This window comes from Lepisosteus platostomus, chromosome 8, assembly GCF_059453375.1.
Source record: "Lepisosteus platostomus isolate fLepPlt1 chromosome 8, fLepPlt1.hap1, whole genome shotgun sequence".
Taxonomy (NCBI): Eukaryota; Metazoa; Chordata; class Actinopteri; order Semionotiformes; family Lepisosteidae; genus Lepisosteus; species Lepisosteus platostomus.
The window spans coordinates 54,796,859-54,816,862 of record NC_142618.1 but is presented as its reverse complement, the minus strand read 5'-3'; the positions used below and the strand labels follow the sequence as shown (position 1 = coordinate 54,816,862).

The 20,004-nt window shown below is 33.2% G+C and overlaps 1 protein-coding gene across 4 annotated transcripts in view; it reads left to right on the top strand.

The window, feature by feature from the left end:
• The window catches only part of LOC148657543 (cadherin-18), a 345,544-nt gene that overhangs the window by 101,476 nt on the left and 224,064 nt on the right, over positions 1 to 20,004 (top strand). For 3 of the 4 annotated variants that reach the window (XM_088643967.1, XM_088643963.1, XM_088643964.1), the window contains one exon: positions 181 to 257. The gene's annotated coding sequence lies outside the window, so the exon portion shown is untranslated. Of the gene's footprint in view, positions 1 to 180; positions 258 to 7,270; positions 7,330 to 20,004 lie in introns of all 4 variants that reach the window. The other variant, XM_088643965.1, reaches the window with a different exon arrangement.

Here is a 20,004-nt window from a genome sequence, read left to right as displayed (position 1 = left end):
TATTGACCTTCTCCTGAATGTTTCTCTTAAATTGCATTTAATAAAAACTTGGCTTCATGCCTTGTCTTCAACTGTTAAATTCATACAGAATCGAAATAAAACTGACAGATTATATGTATAATATCTTTACCATAGATCCCTTTGCTCTGAAGTAATGTTATATTTTTCCCTTTTTTCTAGAGAACAATAAAGTAAGACTAGTCATTACGGAAAAAAGGCAACATTACCAAGATCCAAGTGAGAGGAAAAGGTGAAAGGTAAGTATTAGTTGAAAATATCTATATTTTGTTTTTGTGAATTGCTTCTAAGATAGGCAGCAAGATAAAAAAATTGGCAGAATGAAATCAGAAATCTATTGATGTGGAAAAAAACAGTTTTAATCTAGACAGATGTTTGATGTTAAATAGTGTTATTCCACTAATTTAAATGAATTTAGAATTACATTATCCTGTATAATGATATATCTTAATATTAATTTTATCTGAGACATTGAGCTGACTGTGGTTTTTAACTTGAACCTCCACTGCAAAACAATCACTTTATACATGCTAAAATACACTAGATTGTTCATCAAGCTAAGAGTTTAACTAAGCTTTTAAGCTTGTTTAAGCAACAATTCAAATTTTGCTAGAAAAGAATGAAACAGGGCATTTTCCACAAAAGTTTCAGCAAAGAAAAGTCATATCACATACATGAGTACAATAAATTAAGTTGTAATATTTTACTTACTTACTTTTTCTGGGGAAAAAATAAATAACCTGATGGATAACATTATGAAATATGCTGAAATACAGCACTTAAAATAGTAGCAGTTTTAACTGCTTTTAAAAGTTCAAAAATGTTTTTTACAGTTAAACAATTTATATTAAAGACAGTTATATTATTATGAATGATAAGTAAAGATGATACACATTTTATTTTTGGGTAATAACATTCAGATATTTAATCATGTCAGAAAGAAAAACAAACAGCGCCTTACACTGCTCAGTACCTTGAATAATTCTATTCAGACACTTCATGGTTTTATATTGTTTTGCTTTAAAGCTTGCAGGCATGACACTATTTTAATTATAATATATTATTTATTACACAATCAACTTAATGGATTCAAAGTAAAAAAAACAAACAAACAAACAAACAAACAAACAAACAAACAAACAAATTATCTATTTTAAGGCAAAGATAAATAAAATAAATATTCAAAGCCTTTGCTGTGACAAACATAAATTAGTTTAGGTGCATACAGTTGTGTGGTCTCCTTTGTTGCAATAATAATGGTAAATAAGTGGGTGAGTAAACTTATCTCTGTAAGGTCCCTCAGTCAGTTAGTGAATTTCAAGTAAAGATTCAGCCTTTAAAAACAATAAAGTTGTATTAAGGCATTGATGAGAAGATGACTAGAAAAGAGAAAAAACATTTCAAAGACAATATATTTTTAATCATGGTGAAGTGTAAAGCACCCACATGCTGCTAGAAGAGGTTGTCCCTCCAAAATGAACAGCTGTGCAAGGTAACTTGTTAATGATGTTACTGCGATGCCATTGCTTACTTTAAAGGAATTACTGAGCTGTAAGTGCTGCATGGGCTTTGCCAAACAGCACCCAAATTAGACTTCAGACAAGACAATATTTAAAATGTTTTGATTTAAATGCAGAGTTACATCTGAGGCAAACCCAATGTAATGCATTACTTAGTCGTTACTTAGTCATTATGGCCAGCAGCCATATCACCCAGCAACTCACAACTGGCTACCCGCTGAACTGGCTACCTGCCTGGACGGTACCTGGATGGGAGACCTGGGAAAAACTACAGTTGCTGCTGGAAGAGGGACCCTGTGGTCTATGTGGGTCCTAATGCCCAATATAGCAACAGGGACATTATACTGTAAAAAGGCACCATCCTTGTGATGAGACATAAAACCGAGGTCCTGACTCTCTGTGGTCATTAAAAAAATCCCAGGGCGTTTCTCGACGTCCTGGCCAAATTTCACATTGGCCCTTACCAATCATGGCTTACTAATAAACCCCATCTATGAATTGGCTCCGTTACTCTGTTCTCCTTCCCACTAATACAGTGCCAGGAAAAAGTATTTACTGATTTTATTACAAATTTTGGACACTGAATGTTTTCAGGTCTTCAACCAAAATGTAATATTAGATAAAGGGAACCTGAGTGAAAAAATAACACTTTTTTTTGCTTATTTCTTTTATTTAATGAACAAAGTTATCTAACACCAACTGGCACTGTGTGAACAAGTAAATCAACCCAATTAAAGGGATAATTTAGAGTCAGCTGATTGAACACAGCCAGAATTGATTACAGCAAGCCCTGCTCAATATAAACCTCACTTATTTTGACCCTTACCATCAGAATCAAGTTGCCAGCACAAAGATTCAACATGCACATTATGCCACGATCAAAGGAAATTCCCGAAGAGATCAGAAAAAATGTTGTTAATTTCTATCAGTCTGGAAAGGGTTACAAAGCAATTTCTAAGCCTCTGGGACTCCACCGAACTACAGTGAGAGATAATCTCCTAATGGAATAGTAGTGAATCTTCCAATAGTTGGTCAGCCTGCCAAAATGTCTCCAAGGGCACAGCGTAAAATCATCCAGTAAGTCACAAAGGATTAAAAAAAAAACATCCAAAGAACTGCAGGCTTCTCTTGCCTCAGCTAAGCTCAGTGTTCATGACTCCACAATCAGAAAAAGCAAAAATTGGCAAAAATAGACTTCATGGGATAGTAGCAAGGCGGAAACTACTGCTAACCATGAAGAACATAAACGCTAGTCTCTCATTTGCCAAGTAGCACCTGGATGATCCCCAAGCCTTTTGGGAGAATGTTTTATGGACAGATGAGTCAAAAGTGGAACTTTTTGGTCGTGCAGCAGGACAATGATCCAAAACATAAAAGCAAGTCCACATCAGTATGGCTGAAAAGAAGCAAAATTAAAGTTTTGTTGTGGCAGGACCTGACACAGACAGTTCATGCTCGAAAACCTACCAATGTTTCTGAATTACAGCAGTTCTGGGAGGAAGAGTGGGCTAAAATTCCTCCACAGCAATGTAAAAGAATTATAGGAAGCATTTGGTTACAGTCATTGCAGCTAAAGGTGGCACAACCAATTATTAAGTTACTTTTTTCACACAGAGGATATGGTTGTTGGAAAACTTTGTTTATTAAATAAATTAAATAACAATAATAATAAAGTGTTATTTGTTTACTCAGGTTCCCTTTATCTAATACTAGATTTTGTCTAAAGTTCTGAAAACATCCAGTGTGACAAATATGCAATAATGGAGGAAATCATGAAAAACTTTTTCATGGCTAGCTGATGTAGCTGATGTAAGGTGAGGGTTCTGGCGCACTATGGCTATCATTGCATCATCCAGGTGGGTGCTGCACATTGGTGGTGATGGAGGGCCAGTCCCCATTACATGTAAAGCGCTTTGAGTGGAGTGTCAAAAAAGGACTATATAAGTATAAGCAATTATTATTATTATTATTATTATTATTATTATTATTATTATTATTATTATTATTATTATTATTATTATTGTTATTACCATCCCTACTATCAAGCATGATGGCTACAGCATTATGTTTTTCTCTTTTTCTCTTCAGTAGTGACTAGCAAGGTTGTCATCTATGGGAACATACTGTAGATGAGAACATAGATGACAGAAGGTACTGGCAAATCTTAAACAAAACCCTGCTTAAAATCTAGAACTGTGACTAAAATTTATCCTTCAGCAGAATAATGATCCATATTACAAGGCCAAAGCGACACTGGGTTTGCATGATATCTACAATTTACTAAACTAATAATAATCTTTATGTAATCATTTGAGATGCTTTGCCAAGCCTTTGCTGCAGACACTGAGTTCTAGATTATTTTAGGGATATCTGAATCTTTAATTTTTATTGAATTTATATTTTTAATTTTATTGATGTAAAATACATACTAAGTTGCATTTAAACCTGGAGACCTGGCAATCAGGTTTTCCAAGTTTTTTTTCTAGAGAGTAACTACTTGGTTGTATCAGCTGTTGGTTTTGGGTCGATATTATATTTCAGGGTGAAGTGGTGTCTATAAACTTCAGAATTCATACCGCCACCGCCATCAGTCTCATCCTAACCAAGCTATGACATTGCTTCAAAGATGTTGTTTTGATCACTTGGTTCAAGTATTTTTCCACAGTTTAACCTTTCTATCAGATGGTCCCATCTGTCTATTACGCATTTTTGCAGAACTCTCCTGGCTTACTTCAGTATTTCCAAGTATTTCCATTCTAATGTGTCCTTTACATTCTTCATGCTTCTGGGAGGTTTACATCTTGTGGTTCATTATTCTCTCATCTCAGTCTTCGGGCAACTGTTAACTTTAATACTTTCACCCTTGCAGTCTGGAAGTTATCAATTTTAGTGATAATGGTTTGAACATTTTCTTTAGTGTTTTCCCAATCATTGGGTCTGGTATGTCCTATTTCTCTGTTATGATTTTGATTGAGTTTTTTTTTTCTTTCAGCTTCAAAATTGTAAAAAAAATCTTCAGTTGAAATTGCTTTGGTCTTCACTTTTAAGTACGGACTCAAAATATTAAAGTCAAACTGAGACAGAATGATAGGAAGTTGACTGCTCTTTTTAAATGTACCTAATTAGCCAACTGCAACAAAAGACAGACTGATGAGAATCCATCCCAATACTTTTGCTCATTCATAATATAAAGTTTCAACTTTATCTGTTAATTTGTTTATTTGACTCAAGAGTGCAGAAAGAATTGACTTTTTTAAAAATAAAATAGAAGCTGTACTTATCAATGAGGTTTTTTCTTCCTTGAGAAATAATAAGTATAATAATCATAGTAATTATCCAAGTAAAAGTGTTCACAGTGAATATTCAAGTTGACACCTTACTGTCCAAATATCTTTAGAGGGCACTTTATTTTATAGTGCTTATTTCCTCCAAATAAACTATTTTGGGTTCAGGAATCACTGTGTCTGCACTGAATCATTTACCTATTGTTTGAAATCACATTTTTTTCTCGATATTCATTCTGTTATATTTATTTAGTAATAATATAAGATTGAACCAGCATTGGTATATTCAACATCACTATAGCTTTCATTAGTGTTTTATATAATATTATGGAATTAGCTGCTAAAATAACTAATTTTAACAAGAATAAGATTCATACTTTAAAAGGAATAAAACATATATGGAACTGCATTGTAGGACTAAATGAAAAAAGAGTAGAAACCCATTTAAATTAAACATACAGCACTATGGTTAAATTACTTTCAAACAATCTGACAGACTTTTGTCTGAAACATTCCGAACCAAATGGTTATCAATCATAAAAACTATTTAAACAAAGAAATATTCTTTTCTTTCATAGATATAGATAAAGATTGTGACAGAGGGATCTCTATCACTGTCCGCGGATAGTACATTATACCACACACGTTATCCCACCTAGATTCTACATGCGTCCATACTTCTATTTGCGTGTCAGCTAGCTAGCTTGCGAGGGTGCACACTTGGTGCTCGGCTAGCAGTTTCCCATTTCATACATGCAAAAGCATAACCATATTTTACTTCGAAATCAGTTCCTGTTATTCATAGAGAAACCACAAACTTTCAAGGATAAAGTTATGTTTATTTGTGCCTATGTGTTTGAGAAAGAGCGCTCTGTCTGTTTGTCTGTCTTCCTTGTTTCCGTGTTATTGTTGATTGCTGTACGTCCTGGGAAGTCTGACTTCTGGGTATGGTAGTCTCAGAGGTTTAACCTGATCCTTGTTTTCAGCTTGGCTTTGTGGTGTCCACGCTGAGTTGTGTATTCGCACATCTTCCGGTATAGGAAGAAAATGTTTTGCTCATGTTTCTCTGTTGTCGTTTATTTTGTATATTATATTGTTAAAAGATTATTAATTAATTGCTTTGGGGGGAAAATAATATGTTTATTGTGGGAGGTGGAGCTCGATAACTTCAATGGGACAATGGTAGGTTCGGAGAGGACAGGGCTGTATCTATTTAGGAAGTTCATTAGCTAAACCACGATTAGAGTTAGCTGAGAGGACATGTGTGTTGAGACTACTGGCTTTTAACTCTCATATAACGTTTTTGTGTATTTTTTGTTAAATTTTCTTGTTTTCTGAACTTATAAATGTTTTGTTGATTTGTGAGGAGCACTGTCCAAATAAACCACCACTTTTGCACCCGAGTGATATTGCGGCTGAGCCATTTTATTGTAAAAGAACTCACCTGGGCACCCCTTGAGCCCGCCCCGTGACATAGATATAGGTATACTTGACAGCTTCAAGGTATTTTGACAATTAAAAATGCTTCAATTAAATTACATTCAATTCAATTGCTACACTGAAAAACAAAATATGTGTTGACTAAAATACAATGTAAACACTCTTCTCAAAGGTATTGGTGAAATTAATACATTCATTTGCAGTTGTCAAAAGTCTCACAGTATGAGAAAGCTTCGAAGACATATACTGTACTTCTTGTGTTATTAATTAGTGCTGCTGTACTTTCCTGTAAAGAGTCTCTTGAATGTTTTTATGTACTGCAAACATAGACTCAACAGTTTTCAACAGCTGAAAAAGAGGGATCAAATAAAAATGCATATGACTCATATTTTGTGACAGAATTGGGGTGGCACTACTCACTGCTTTACAGTATGATCATATTACTTTTCCATAAGTGTGTTTGATATGCATAAACACAATCAAGTTTACAGGGTGTTGTCATTATGCCAGTAGCTTATTGTGTCAATCACACAGTCATTTTTGGGAGATGGTAAAGTCATCTTTAATCTAACCTAATAGGACATTAAAGAAAGAATCTTAATAATGCAAATAATTATTAATTTGCAATGCCTTTAAATGCATCAGATGCAATAGCCTTTCACTGAAGTTCTAAATAAGTTACATTATAGCAAACAGTTAATGTATCATTGGAGAATGGGATTGCTGGGTTGTGATTGGTCACAATCATGATTGGTCAGTCATTATGATATTACAATTTTTATTTTGATCTTACTTTTTTTATTGATGTGCACCTTCTAAGGAACTCCAAGCACTGTACCTTAGCAAACATTTGAAAAACAACAGAACCAAAAAGAAAATAGAAAAGAGTTCAACAAATTGACTAAGGGCAACAATAAATTCGACATTAAAATTCTTTAAGCATGTTATCAAAGTGTCAGCATTTGCAAATTTAGAGTCTCTAATGGATTTGGGCAATGTGATCCATAGATTTGGTGGTACTAGTGAGAAGCCTCTATCTCCCATTGTGATGCCTGCTCTACAGCTTAGTAAGTACAGATAAAGTCTATTACCCTCTGGGATAATGCAAAGCTGGTGGCCATTTATACAGCTGGATGAACTGGAACAGCCATATTAAAGTACCTCACTTTAGTGGGGTTGTCTAAACCACCATATCACAGATTACAAGCAAGACTACATTTATAGAATAAATTCGAATGATAATCTGGGCTAGACCATTCAGCAATTTACTTTGTACTATATGTTATCATGGGAAAGCTTAAATTCCCTTCTACCGTACATTTTGCCTAATAGTGTTAAATTTTAGCTTTGTACAAAACATTACTGAATCATACAATGGGTGTTGGTAATACAGTAAAGACTTTTATGTTTTATGTAAAGTGCTTTTATAACTTTTATGTAAAGTTGTGATAACTGAATCCATGCATTTGTGCTAAACCGCAATAGCACCATCATTTAGCAATTAATTACACAGAACACCATTTCTAAAGCTGAAGAATAAAATTCTGACATTAAGTTAAACATTTTAAAGTGGTGAGGACTTAAGCTGTTGATTTCACCACTGTGACTTGAAATGGGTGGTAGTAAATTGATGGTTGCAGGACAGTTTCTGCCAGCATCACCAAGTAATGCAGCTGCGCTGTAATGTGTGTCATCCTTTATCTGGACCAATGTCTGCCCTCCATTTCTATCAGTCTTGACACAAATTGTGTGTTCCATATTGGTTGTCAAAACTGGGACCACATTCCAGCATGCAGTGCAGTTACTTGAATGTCTTATTTTTACTGCAGTTCAGTAATGTTTTTTTAATTTAAGTTAATCAAATTAAGTGATTTTGACATTTTATTTTGAAGAAATGGGGGTCAATTACTATGCTGATTTCATTGTTTATTATATGAAAAATACACATTTTCCAATGTGCACACAGTCAACTGGAACTTGGTTTGCTTCATCTTTGAATTACACCAATACCTAAGGAATTGCTCAAAATACAGTAATTTATACAGTATATCATAAATACATATAAATTGGGATCCTTATTTGCGCTGTTATCGCTCTCAGTACATGCGCAGTACAACAGCCAACACAGTATACAAACAACACCACACAATGCAGAAAATAATAAATAGTGACATATGTACAGACAATAACCAGAACAATAAAGGGCAGAGTGTAGAGGTGTGCTGTATGTATCATGTTATTAAATCACCCATATGCATTATTATAATTAATAACATCTTGAATTTCTCACTATGTAGTTCATACAATATAAATTATTTTATAAAAATGGAGTTATATTGAACAACAAGCACATGGTTTTATCTGAAATAATTTAGAATTGTCTTCACATGGATTGCTTAGTAATTGCAGTGTACATTTTTTTATTTAGAAATTGAAATATAATGTGAATGAACAGCACAAACATAATGAGTGGTATTATTACAGACAGTATTCTGTTAGTGAAATATCCTTACTGTCTAAGAGGCTGCACAAGCTAATTCATTAAAGAAGGAAAGCAAAATAAATGATTCACTGTTATACTAGATTAGAGTTGAGCTGTAGCTGACATTATTAGTCTTGTTCTTGGAAAATAATTTCCAAAATATTACAAAACAATAATATTAGTTGTTATAGTTGCCCATAAATAACATGTCTGTGTATAGTAGTTAAGGTGGGTAGCTGCGTCAGCATGCGTAGGCTGCAAAGGAACAAGTAATAGGTTTATTCCATGCTGAAAAAAAGAAGAAAGAGAACAAAACGTTTCGGCTGTGGAGCCTTCTTCAGGTGTCTGTGTATAAGCTGACATACACATGCAATGCTGTTTGAATTATAAGGTTCTGGTTAAAAGGTGACCTCTGGAGCTGTATCCCCAAGATATTCTGTTGTTCAACACCTCCGAGTTGAAGAGAGGAGTAGTTTAATAGTGAATAAGTACTGAAAATAAAGAGAAGAAAAAACAGCTATTTCAGAAAGAAGTATTGTCTGTCAAATAACAGGTTTACTTCTAACTGGGGTATTGTGGAAATAGGTGAATAAATACATTTACAAATAAATGCACCAAAGAGCCAAAGAGTTGAAACAGAATAAATATGTTTTTGCTCAGTGTTAAATTAAAAATTTCAATTAAAAATGAAATTCTCTTAAATTATATAAAATGAATAGGCTATATAAAATGAATTGTTTTGTTTCCTATTCTGTTTATGGAAAATGAAAAATTGATAAAAACTGGTTCACACACAAGTGGATTATTAAGTAGTTTGTTCTTAATCTAAGATTTAACAGTAAATTGTTGCTGTTATTAAAATAAGTAGTTGATTAGTAATACATTTCTAAACACATTAAAATATATTGGTTCTATATATTATATAATATATATATATATTAAAAAAACATTATGGTGGGTGTGCACTTCCTAAAACTGTAACAATCTGTTAAAAATGTAATGAAACCTCAAATGGTTTTGTTCCTTTACTTTTAATATGTAATTTAATTGCAGAACACCTGTTTAATGATAAAAATGCTGAAGCGTATCCAATAAATACCTGTCTTGTACCCTGCAATTTTCACTTTCACACATTCTATTTATGTTCAACTGAAAATCAACAGAAAACGTGATTGAAAATGATGACAGCTGTGGTGCATTGATTTCTTTCTTTCATTTTGATTGTACTTTGCAAATTATACCTTTAGCTATTTCAAATATGGTGTGGCACCGTAAATGCGTATAACCCCTTTCACCCTGACATCTCATAATACTGTTGGGCATATCACATGGCTGCTCTTTTTGTGTTATTCTTAGGCAGTGCTGCTGTACATACAGAATGCTGATGTAAAACTGAATGACGAAACACAGATGTTAGATAAATAAAAGAAGAGGGAGAAAGGTGAACAAGAGAAAGAAATAATAATTCTGACATTTGATTAAGCACTATAGAGTAAATATTAAAGAAATACCCGTATGAGAAATAATAAGGGCACTACTGTTTTGGAGAGAGGGACAAAGTCTTTTTACTATAAATTTAAACTGTGTGCATGGTGGCATGGAGGTTATTCTTTTATCCTTACAGCATTTTGGTTCACTTCAGGAATGGGGTACATTCAGTGTGTTATCTGTATGTATTAGTGGTGTTTTTGCCAGGTGTTTTGGGTTGTTCTCATTTTCCAAACAACTGCAGGCTAGTATAATTTATGTCTTTTAAGTTGTCCCTTTGTGTGTGCACATGGTCTGTGGTGGACTGGCAGCCCGTCCAGGGTATAGTCTTACCTTGTACCTTGTACCTTCAGGTTGTGGTGCCCTTTAAAGGAAATAAAAAGTTTTCTAATCTATAAACTATTGGTTCTCAATGTAAAAGGTTAAGTAGTGATATAAAACAATATTTATAAGGCAAAAAATAAAAAAAGCTCATAAAAAGCTTATAGCATGCAAAATGGTTGAACATCATAGTTTTTTTGGGCAATCTAGAGGATTTAAGAGTACTAAAGTACTAAAATACCAGAATCACCAGATGGTGATTTTTTCTGAGCTCTTGTTTTCCAATGGAACAAGAAGGTTGAGCTGTTGCAATAGACCACTCACTGGATTTGTATTTTTGCATTTTTTCAATACTTTTATAATGATTTGAACTGTGGGTTAACTTGCGTCCTGTCGCCTTTGTAAATATATACAGAGGCATTTTCAATTATCAATTAATTATCCATAGATGTTCACAAAGATTTAATCAATTATATTTTATTTGTACAACACTTTGCACCAATATTCACTCCTTTACATTAATGTCTAATTGTTGAAATACACATATATACACATTTTTAATGAATGATTCTAAAAACGTAAATGCTAAAAAATGCCAAAAACACTTTTATGGTTAAACACATTATATGTCAGAAAAAAACTCTGAAGAACAATTACAAACTAAAATGTTGATTGCATAAGTATTCACCACCCTGTGTCAATACTTGGTGAAAGTACCACTGACAGCTATTTTGAGTTGTGAGTCTATTTAGATAAGTCACCAAGTCAATAACAAGTCTGCAGACCATGATGGTGTTAATTAACAGAAATGTTTCATAATTCTTCTGTGGAAATTTTCTCATTATGCTTAAAGGAATATTAAGTGTCTTTGTATTCCTTTCTCTTGATGTTTGACTTTTTATAACTTTATTCATGAATTGTTTTGAGAGCTCCTTGGTCTTCATGGTTGATTCTTCCCATGAAATTCACTGCCTGACTGAGGGGCTTTATAGATACAAATGTATTTATTCTGAAACCACATGAACCACTATTATTGCACACAGTGGCAATTAATCTAATTGTACAGCTTTTCAAAGTAATTTTGTACACCTGAACTAATTTAGGTTTGCCAGAACTAAAAAGAGAACACAGCTTTTGCAATCAACATTTTATTTTTTTAATTATTCTATGCCATTGCTGCTGAGACTTAACTTTTTCAGTTTGAGCGTTCTAGTTTTGGTTACAATAGTTACTTTAAATATTGTCCATACATCACTTGAAATTCAACAAAATGGATATTATCAGAAGGGAGTCAATACAGTGCAAGGCATTGTACATGTTATGCTATTGCCAGTGTTTTTCCAAATAAATGGGCAGTTGGTGGTTGCTGACTGTCTATGTACCTTTATTTGATTGCTTTAACACTGTAGAACAGAAAATTTCATGTAAGACAAAAGTACCAGATTAATCATCCTGCAGTTAGAGTGCATTTTTTACTGCAGAAAGCAATTACGTGCTGTGTCACAGTCTTTTCATGCTGTGCAATTTATCTTGAAGGGGTATGAAGGTTAAACTCTGCCCAGCAATACCATTGTGAACATTTAATTACTGTACACCTTGCACATTTAAAACAATTAAGAAATACAATCATTATTTACCACAGTTTTCATTAATTTGATCACACAAAGGAAGGAAATGAAGAGCAACAGCTTCAGGATGGATTATATTGTACACACGTAATGAGGTCAATGATCCATTTATTCTTTGACTGAAAAATAAGATTTTCAAAAGGGACAATATTTTCATATGAATGCACATATTTGCATATATCGAAGTGTAAAATACAATAAACTGTTTTTAATATTCTTGTTTAAACATGCTAGGTAAACTAGACGTCCATTAAAGAACATATGGAATTTTTAATTAGCTAGAATGAAGTTATCCTGTGGCAGTGAAATAAAACCAGGCAACAAAGGCTTTTGTATCTGGCATCTAATCCACCATCCAATTTTACATACAGTATGTAACTACTGTATAACAAAAAAGTGAGAGGATGTTCTTCTGCACTGAGTCTGTAACTTGTAAGATCATGCTTTGTCAGTTTTATAACAGGGAAATATGTTTACCTTGATTGGATTTGACATGTGACATGCATGTTTCTTGCAGTTCATTCACAGACAATAATTCTATACGATCCCATTGCTTATTTTCTTGTGTGGTTTTTATTTAAGGACTCCTAAAAAACAGCTGCAATGAAACCTTCATGCAACAAGGCTTTGACTGCATCAGTAGCAGCATTCCAAGTCTCCACTATCCTACCTGTGATATCATGGATTCTAGTGGTTGAAAGGTCTATTAAAATAATTTCATGATAGGGCATAGATCCATTAATGCCTGCCAGCAGAGATAAAGCAGTTTCCTAAAGCAGTACCTTGAGAGAACTGTTTCTGCCGCTGTGAGAGGTCAAGTTCATGGTCATAATTCTACAAGATTCCTGTGAACAAAGAAGATTCCTATTAAAAGTAACCAAAAAGAGATTTTTTTCCAGAATGTGTCAATTCCATGACACTACCAAATTGTGTAAAATATGACTACAGTGCCAGAGGGAAAGTCTCTAAAAATCACCTTCATAAAGTACTTCATAAGTTTTACATACCAATCTACAGCTGATCAAATACACTATATTAAGGACATTTAAATTGATTGTTTGGTTAGGATTTTTGGAGGTAGAATTTATATTATTCCAAATATTGTACCATCTGCAACATTCAAGTTCCTATTCAAAACAAGATTCAGCTGCAAAGAGCATTTATGAATTATGTAATAGAAATACAAACACAAACAGAAGACATCTATCCCTTTATAGAATATTTCATGAACCTAGAGAGATATGTGAGATATGTTGACCAAGCCATGGTTAAAATGAAAAGATGCCTCTTTTGTACAGTGTAGTATATTGTAGTATTGAATATCAGGGGGTACAGTAACATTTATCAGTAAAGACAAAGCTGTGGAAATTGATGTGGTAATATGTTAGTGGTATAAGTAGTAACTCCACATATTTTACCACAGAAAAAAATAGCTTGGATCCACAAATATAGTCAATTCGGGAGTATGACTTATCCCTGGCTAAAAAAAAACCCCGAAATTGTTTGTCTGAAGGGTTAAACACACACTATATATCCACCACGCCACAGATCAGACATACAATTTCTTAATATTGCAGATTCCTGAGACTTAACACTGAGATTTTATGTTGCCAAGTTTGTGATTCAGTACTGCATCAGTGTCTGCACCTACAATAATATCAAAGTCAGTTAGTTACCACAGGAATTTTGTCAGGTTATGAGTGTTGCTCAAACATCATATGAACATCAACTGAAAGAACATATTTTTAATAAAGTCTGTAGAGTCTGTAGAGTCTTTCTTCCTTCATTTTTTCTTAATATCTAAATTAAATCAATTAGGTTATATTGGAATATGGTGTTTCTATAATTAATTTATTTTTAGCAATATGTTTCCATTTTGTTTTTCATTCATCTGTAAAATTCTGGGTTCGGTATAGGGTTTTAGGCATCCATGTGAAGGAAAACAGAGCTTTCACTGTCCGATTATCAAACTTTATTGATAAAAACGAAACAAAACTAGCAGACCAAGCAATAGAAGAAAAAGAATAACGGACATAGTGCGAGCCTGCATTCCCTCCTCAACCGTCTACACCACACTTTTCCCTGGGTCAGAGATTAAATAAAACTTCACTGGCACCAAACAAATTACCACACACAAAACACAGAACATGTTAACCCAAAGATGTCTCACACATCTGTTACAGTTCTCATTAATGTGTTCCTCCTTCTTTCATAGTCTCCTTTAAAAAAATTATAAACCTTAATATCTTATACTTAAAATGATACTTAAATGGATACAATATTATGGTCACAATTTATTGGTGTGTCTGTCACTGTGTGTCTTAGTTATAATCTAAACATTATGTGATAAAAAGCATATTTCATAGTTGAATCTTGTCAGATGTTTTGGTAATGTGGTGAGGTAAAACTACATTTACAAATAAAAATGTGAACATTCACTTCTCAAACAAAAAATAATACTCCATCTTCTTTCAAACTACTTTCTTCCTTTTTAATACTCCATCTCTCTGTTCATCCAGATATATGCAATCCTGATCCAGTACACATATTTGAATGTTAGGCTCTGCCCATTCAATTCTACAACAACCAATCATCTTAAATCAGTATAATACTTAAACCGTGATTGGTGGAGGCTCTATGACATTAAAGGCACAGAACATTGACAGACAGCAAGACACTGGTCTGCAATACATGGCAAACAAATCTAAGTAAGATTCTCTATTTACAAAAGTAAGTAGTCTTAAATTATGTCTATATATGTTAAGCAATGGGATGTCCTTTTTTTTACACCACATATCTGGTTAGCCAGTGGCTTAGACAATGAATTTCAAAATCAGGTGAGTATTTCTTTACTTTCCATGTGTAGGGGTTTGTGTGAATTTACTGGCACAATGTTTAGTTATAACTGTAAATTGCATGAGTTTAAATTGGTTATGAGGAATCAATCGACAGAACAACAAGGAGTCTACACAAAGTTTCACAACACACGGAATACATTTATTGATACATAAATCAATGTGTACATTGAAGCATTCAGGGTAAATACATGAGTACGTGGATACAGATGGCAGCTCTTTACATGAGAATTGTCAAGCTATAGGGGGTATAAAGAAGAGATACACTGCTGAATAATGCTAAATTCAGGAGTGCAGACGTAAATCCGACTGTATTGCTCTGGTGATCAAGTGGGTAGCACAGAGGTAGCTAGCTGGTCGCAAGGTCCTGCTGCAGGCTAGACCTTGGGCAGAATTCGATCTTTACATTTTGGGTATAAAATTAATCACTAACCAGATTCCATGTTTCCCATCACAATATCCTAATTTATGGGTGGAAGTTTGAAATCTCCCAGTAAGATAACATCGCTTATGCAATATACCTTCCTTATTTCATTGCACCATAAGATACTTATGCTTATGTATGTATTTAGTGGTCTATTGGTGAAACCTGCATAAATATTAAACTGTCTGTACCCTGAAAAACGTTGTTCAGTTCTATAGTTTGCAGGTTATTTTTTTATGAATCCCACACTCTTTTGTCCTGTCTGTCTTTCCACATAGGTGTACCCATTATCTTTCAGTTAGTCCTCTAATGTCAAATGTTCCTTTAGTTAAGCAGCCTATTATTCCTTATGCTTCTACTATTGAGCTATTTAAGGGTGAATACATTGTTTTTTTATTTTTATTAGTGTTGGCCAGGGGTCTTCTGATCCCACAAGAGTTGGCCTGCTATGAGATCCCTGTGCCTTGTTCCTTAGTTTAAATACTCTTTAACTACTCTATGCATACTCCTCTCCAATACAGCAGTGCCTCTCCTGTACCAGATACAACATGCCCTGCGTGTACAGATCACATTTATATCAGAAAGACACCCAATGACCCATGAATCTCAAACCCTCTTTTCTGCAGAAATCTTGGAGTGCAAGTATTGCTTATGAGTACATTTTGGAGATTTTGAATTATATTGAGTGTTGGACCTGCCAAATGTGGAGTTAAATGCATCAGCTGTTTTGTAACACAGGCAGTTTGAAGTTTGAAAGTAATATGGCCGTCAGTTGGCCATCTTGGCTTATGAACAAAGTTTTTGGTTTTCTCCACAGTGTGATTATATCATTTATAGAATATCTACTGAGGCTGAGTTTAATTGACCAAACAGTTTCTGAACACTAGCAGTTAACATTATAGGATGTATTTTGCTACATATTGCTGCCAATTTTCAATTGAGTCAGTGCAGTAGTTGCCAAGACAGAGAAAAATATAAACCCTTGCAATCCTAAGAGGTATCTGCCCTTGGAAATCTCATTTAAATTAAAAAATAAAATCATTTCAATCACTACAGGTTTCTGAAGCATAATACTATCAAGCATCTGCAGACCTTTAGGAAATATGATATTCGTTATTAAAATTGTATTCTACACACTAACTTGTACATAATTCCATAAAGCAACAAGGCATGGAGATGATATAAACAACATAGGGACCATTAATCTTTATATAAGAACATAAGAAGAGTTACATCAAAGATTAGATGGATGACATCTTCTCATTTGTCATTGTTATTATGTTCTTATAAACCACACAAAGAAATTATCATGATTATTCTATGATCTCTTAATTTCATTACCTTAGCCAAAGGTTTGCTCCGTCTTGGCTCCTTTTTAACTGACAAATGAAAGTAGTTTTTAATGAACACCAAAAGAAACTGCAGAAGTGTATCTGAAGAAACTAGATTTGTATTAGCTCAAAAAGAAATCTTTCTTTTTTCCACACATTGGTAAATGAACTACCAATTATTACTTGGTATAAAGCACTTTGTATTTCTGAGGGTTTATTATAAAATACATAAATACATCTTCTAGTGTCAGTGCTTTAAATGGTTTGATAAAAAATAAGCACATGAAAAAAGGTAACAGCTCACCCTATCATAAATGGTAAATTTAAACTTTATTGAAACCTCTATAGATCATAAGGAAACTTATTTTTCAGTCACTTGACTACATTTTGTGAAGATCAGCATAACATAGATATTTCTCTGTACTTTTGTGCTTTTTTATTTCCTGTTTCATTTCTAGGAATAGATGTGATATTTACATAACTCATTTTCATACATTTGGTCACTGTCAAGTCTTGCTATTTTAAATGTTTTTAAGAAAATATAACATCTTAAGAGGGTCTCCAGGTCATTTCCATCATTTACATGCAATTCTATTTCAATTTACAACTCTCTTAATTGTACCCATTTACTTGGTTCCTTGAATTGAACAGTTATGAATTCTATGGATCATGGTACGATGAACAAAAGGAGAGTGTGGAGATGAAAATGCACATTTTATTGGAACTGAGCCCTCCCAGGGGAATCCAACTCTTGCAAGTGATAGAACTGTCCTTGAAAATCCTGTTTTCAGCTACTTTTTTCTTCATGACATTCTTTCACCTGCTTGTTAAAAAGAATGAGGCAGCCACATAACTGGTAAAGAAAAATGTCTTATACTTCCATTATATTATTACATTTTTTCCACTTTTGCATTGAGAACATTTCTGCAAAAAATCAAAAAGAGACCATGTGATGTAGATTCCCCATGAGATTATTAAACATTGCAGTATATTTCTCAAATAGCACAAACTCAGCAGTACATCATAAGATGAACAGCTAAGGCACAGCAGCTGTGTGCAATACATGTCAATAAGCAAATAGCATCCATGAACTTTGCTATGATTGAAAGTCAATCACCTTCTGTGATAAATGCTTCATTGATGTCAGCTGTGTCACCTTTTCCCTTTACTTTCAAATGTATGTCCTTTTAATTGCATTCTGGGGTATTCAGGAAGAGTAGCCCTAATGCTTCACAGGATGGAATCTCCATGGATATTTTTTGATATTATTGCAATTACTTGGAGCATTTTAATACTCCAAACTATTCAATTTTCTATTCAAAGCAGCATTTACAGATTTTTGTTTTTGTTCATCATGTGTACATTCACTTACATATATTTCTTTCAGTATATTTTGAGCTGTTCGGCAATGTTGCCTGTAAACAGTTGTCTCTATACCAACTTTTAATATTTTGCACTTTAAACTGTTCATAAGTTTCTCTGAGTCAAATATAATTTGGAAAATGTGGTAAATGTGTGATGGTGTTCGTACTGGAGAAATTAATGTGTAAATGCATAGACACAGAGATACCCTTCTTTTCGAGAAGAGGTGTATCCTCAATAGTATCTCCTGCAATGGAAACTTGGCAGTGGGTTTTTCATTGCAGAAATGGCAAAATAAGTTAAAATGAAGGTTTAAAAGTCTGCAAACAGATGACTATTCAGCATTATAGCAGAAAATGATTAAGAAATTTGAATTATTTTGATGACAGTATTCAATTATCTTGGAATTCAGTTCACAATTTGGGGGACATACAGTAGCTGCTCTAAATAGGAAAGGAGAAATCTTTGGTAAATGACATACAAAGATGTGAAATAAAATCACCAGAAACCAGCTTGCAGCATTTCAATTCCTTACATTTAATAAATAATTTGACAATTTCTGGATTTCAAACTTTAAGAATAAACAACGTTTAAAAAACCAGTATGTTTTCCACAAGGGAACTGCAAGTAGGAATTTGTACAACTGTCAATTTGTGTTTACAATGTTTTGAAACTTGCTATTAACAATAGACATTAAATGAGTGTTGTTAAATTAGAAATATGTTAAAATCATTGTCTGGAAGATCTTTAAGGAATTTCAAAACATAGCATGTAACGTTTGATCTGAATTAGACTGCTCATGTTTCTGTATAATCTTGTGTTTCTAAAAAGAAAACTTTTTAGAAACATGGGATGTATGGTTTATATCCTGAAAAAAAACATCTATCCTTTTTAAAAGATAAAATCCTGTAATGTTTATTTCTTGGTAGTCTCTGATCCGTAATATGAAGAAATGATGAAGCATTAGTCAGAGTGGATTAATAATAATAATAATAATAATAATAATAATAATAATAATAATAATAATAATAATAATAATAGAACTAATGGAAGTCAGTACTTAAAAGTAGAGACTAAATCCTGATGCTTGTTAATCCACAGCATTTAACAATTGTGCCAATGCATGATCCTTGACTGAATATTCTGTGACCTCCAAGAAATTTGTGAAAGTTTGTATGAGCTGAATTCAAATGAAGGACACAATTTGCAGTTAGAATAATAATGTCCATCAGAGCAAACCAGGAACTGCAGGAGCTCAGTGGGTACAAATAACTAGGTTCAGTGTTGCAATAAGAAGTTATTTTTATGAAGCACATTCATACTTCTCATTTCAGTTACTGTATAGCAGTAAGTAAAGAGATATTTGACTTTTTTTGCTATTGATGAGAATGGAAATAAAATGGGGAAATGAACAGTGTCATTTCTTCTGAAAATTCTTATTTTGCTGGGAGGGGTTTCAATGAGCTGAATTGAAACTTTTTGTTAACAGAATCCACATTATATTTTGTAAAATAGTTTGTAAAACTATCTTTTGTCTATGCCTTTAATAAATATTTCAGTTGTTTTATTCAGAAAGTCTTTTATTTGATAAATTGTACATATTACCCCAATTTTGTCCTGAATTGTATTTATTTATATTTATTTTTTATGAATATAATGGATAAATTGATCATTTGTAGTTGTGTGTAATGTTTTTTGTTTTAGGAAAACATTTTTGCATCTGAAATATTGTATTCATATAGAAAATAATTGCAATTTACTGCATAATGCACATTGTGTTGTACTCTCAAGAATAAAATAACCAAACACTCAAAATGCTATTAATGTCAATAACATATGCCATTTTCCTCA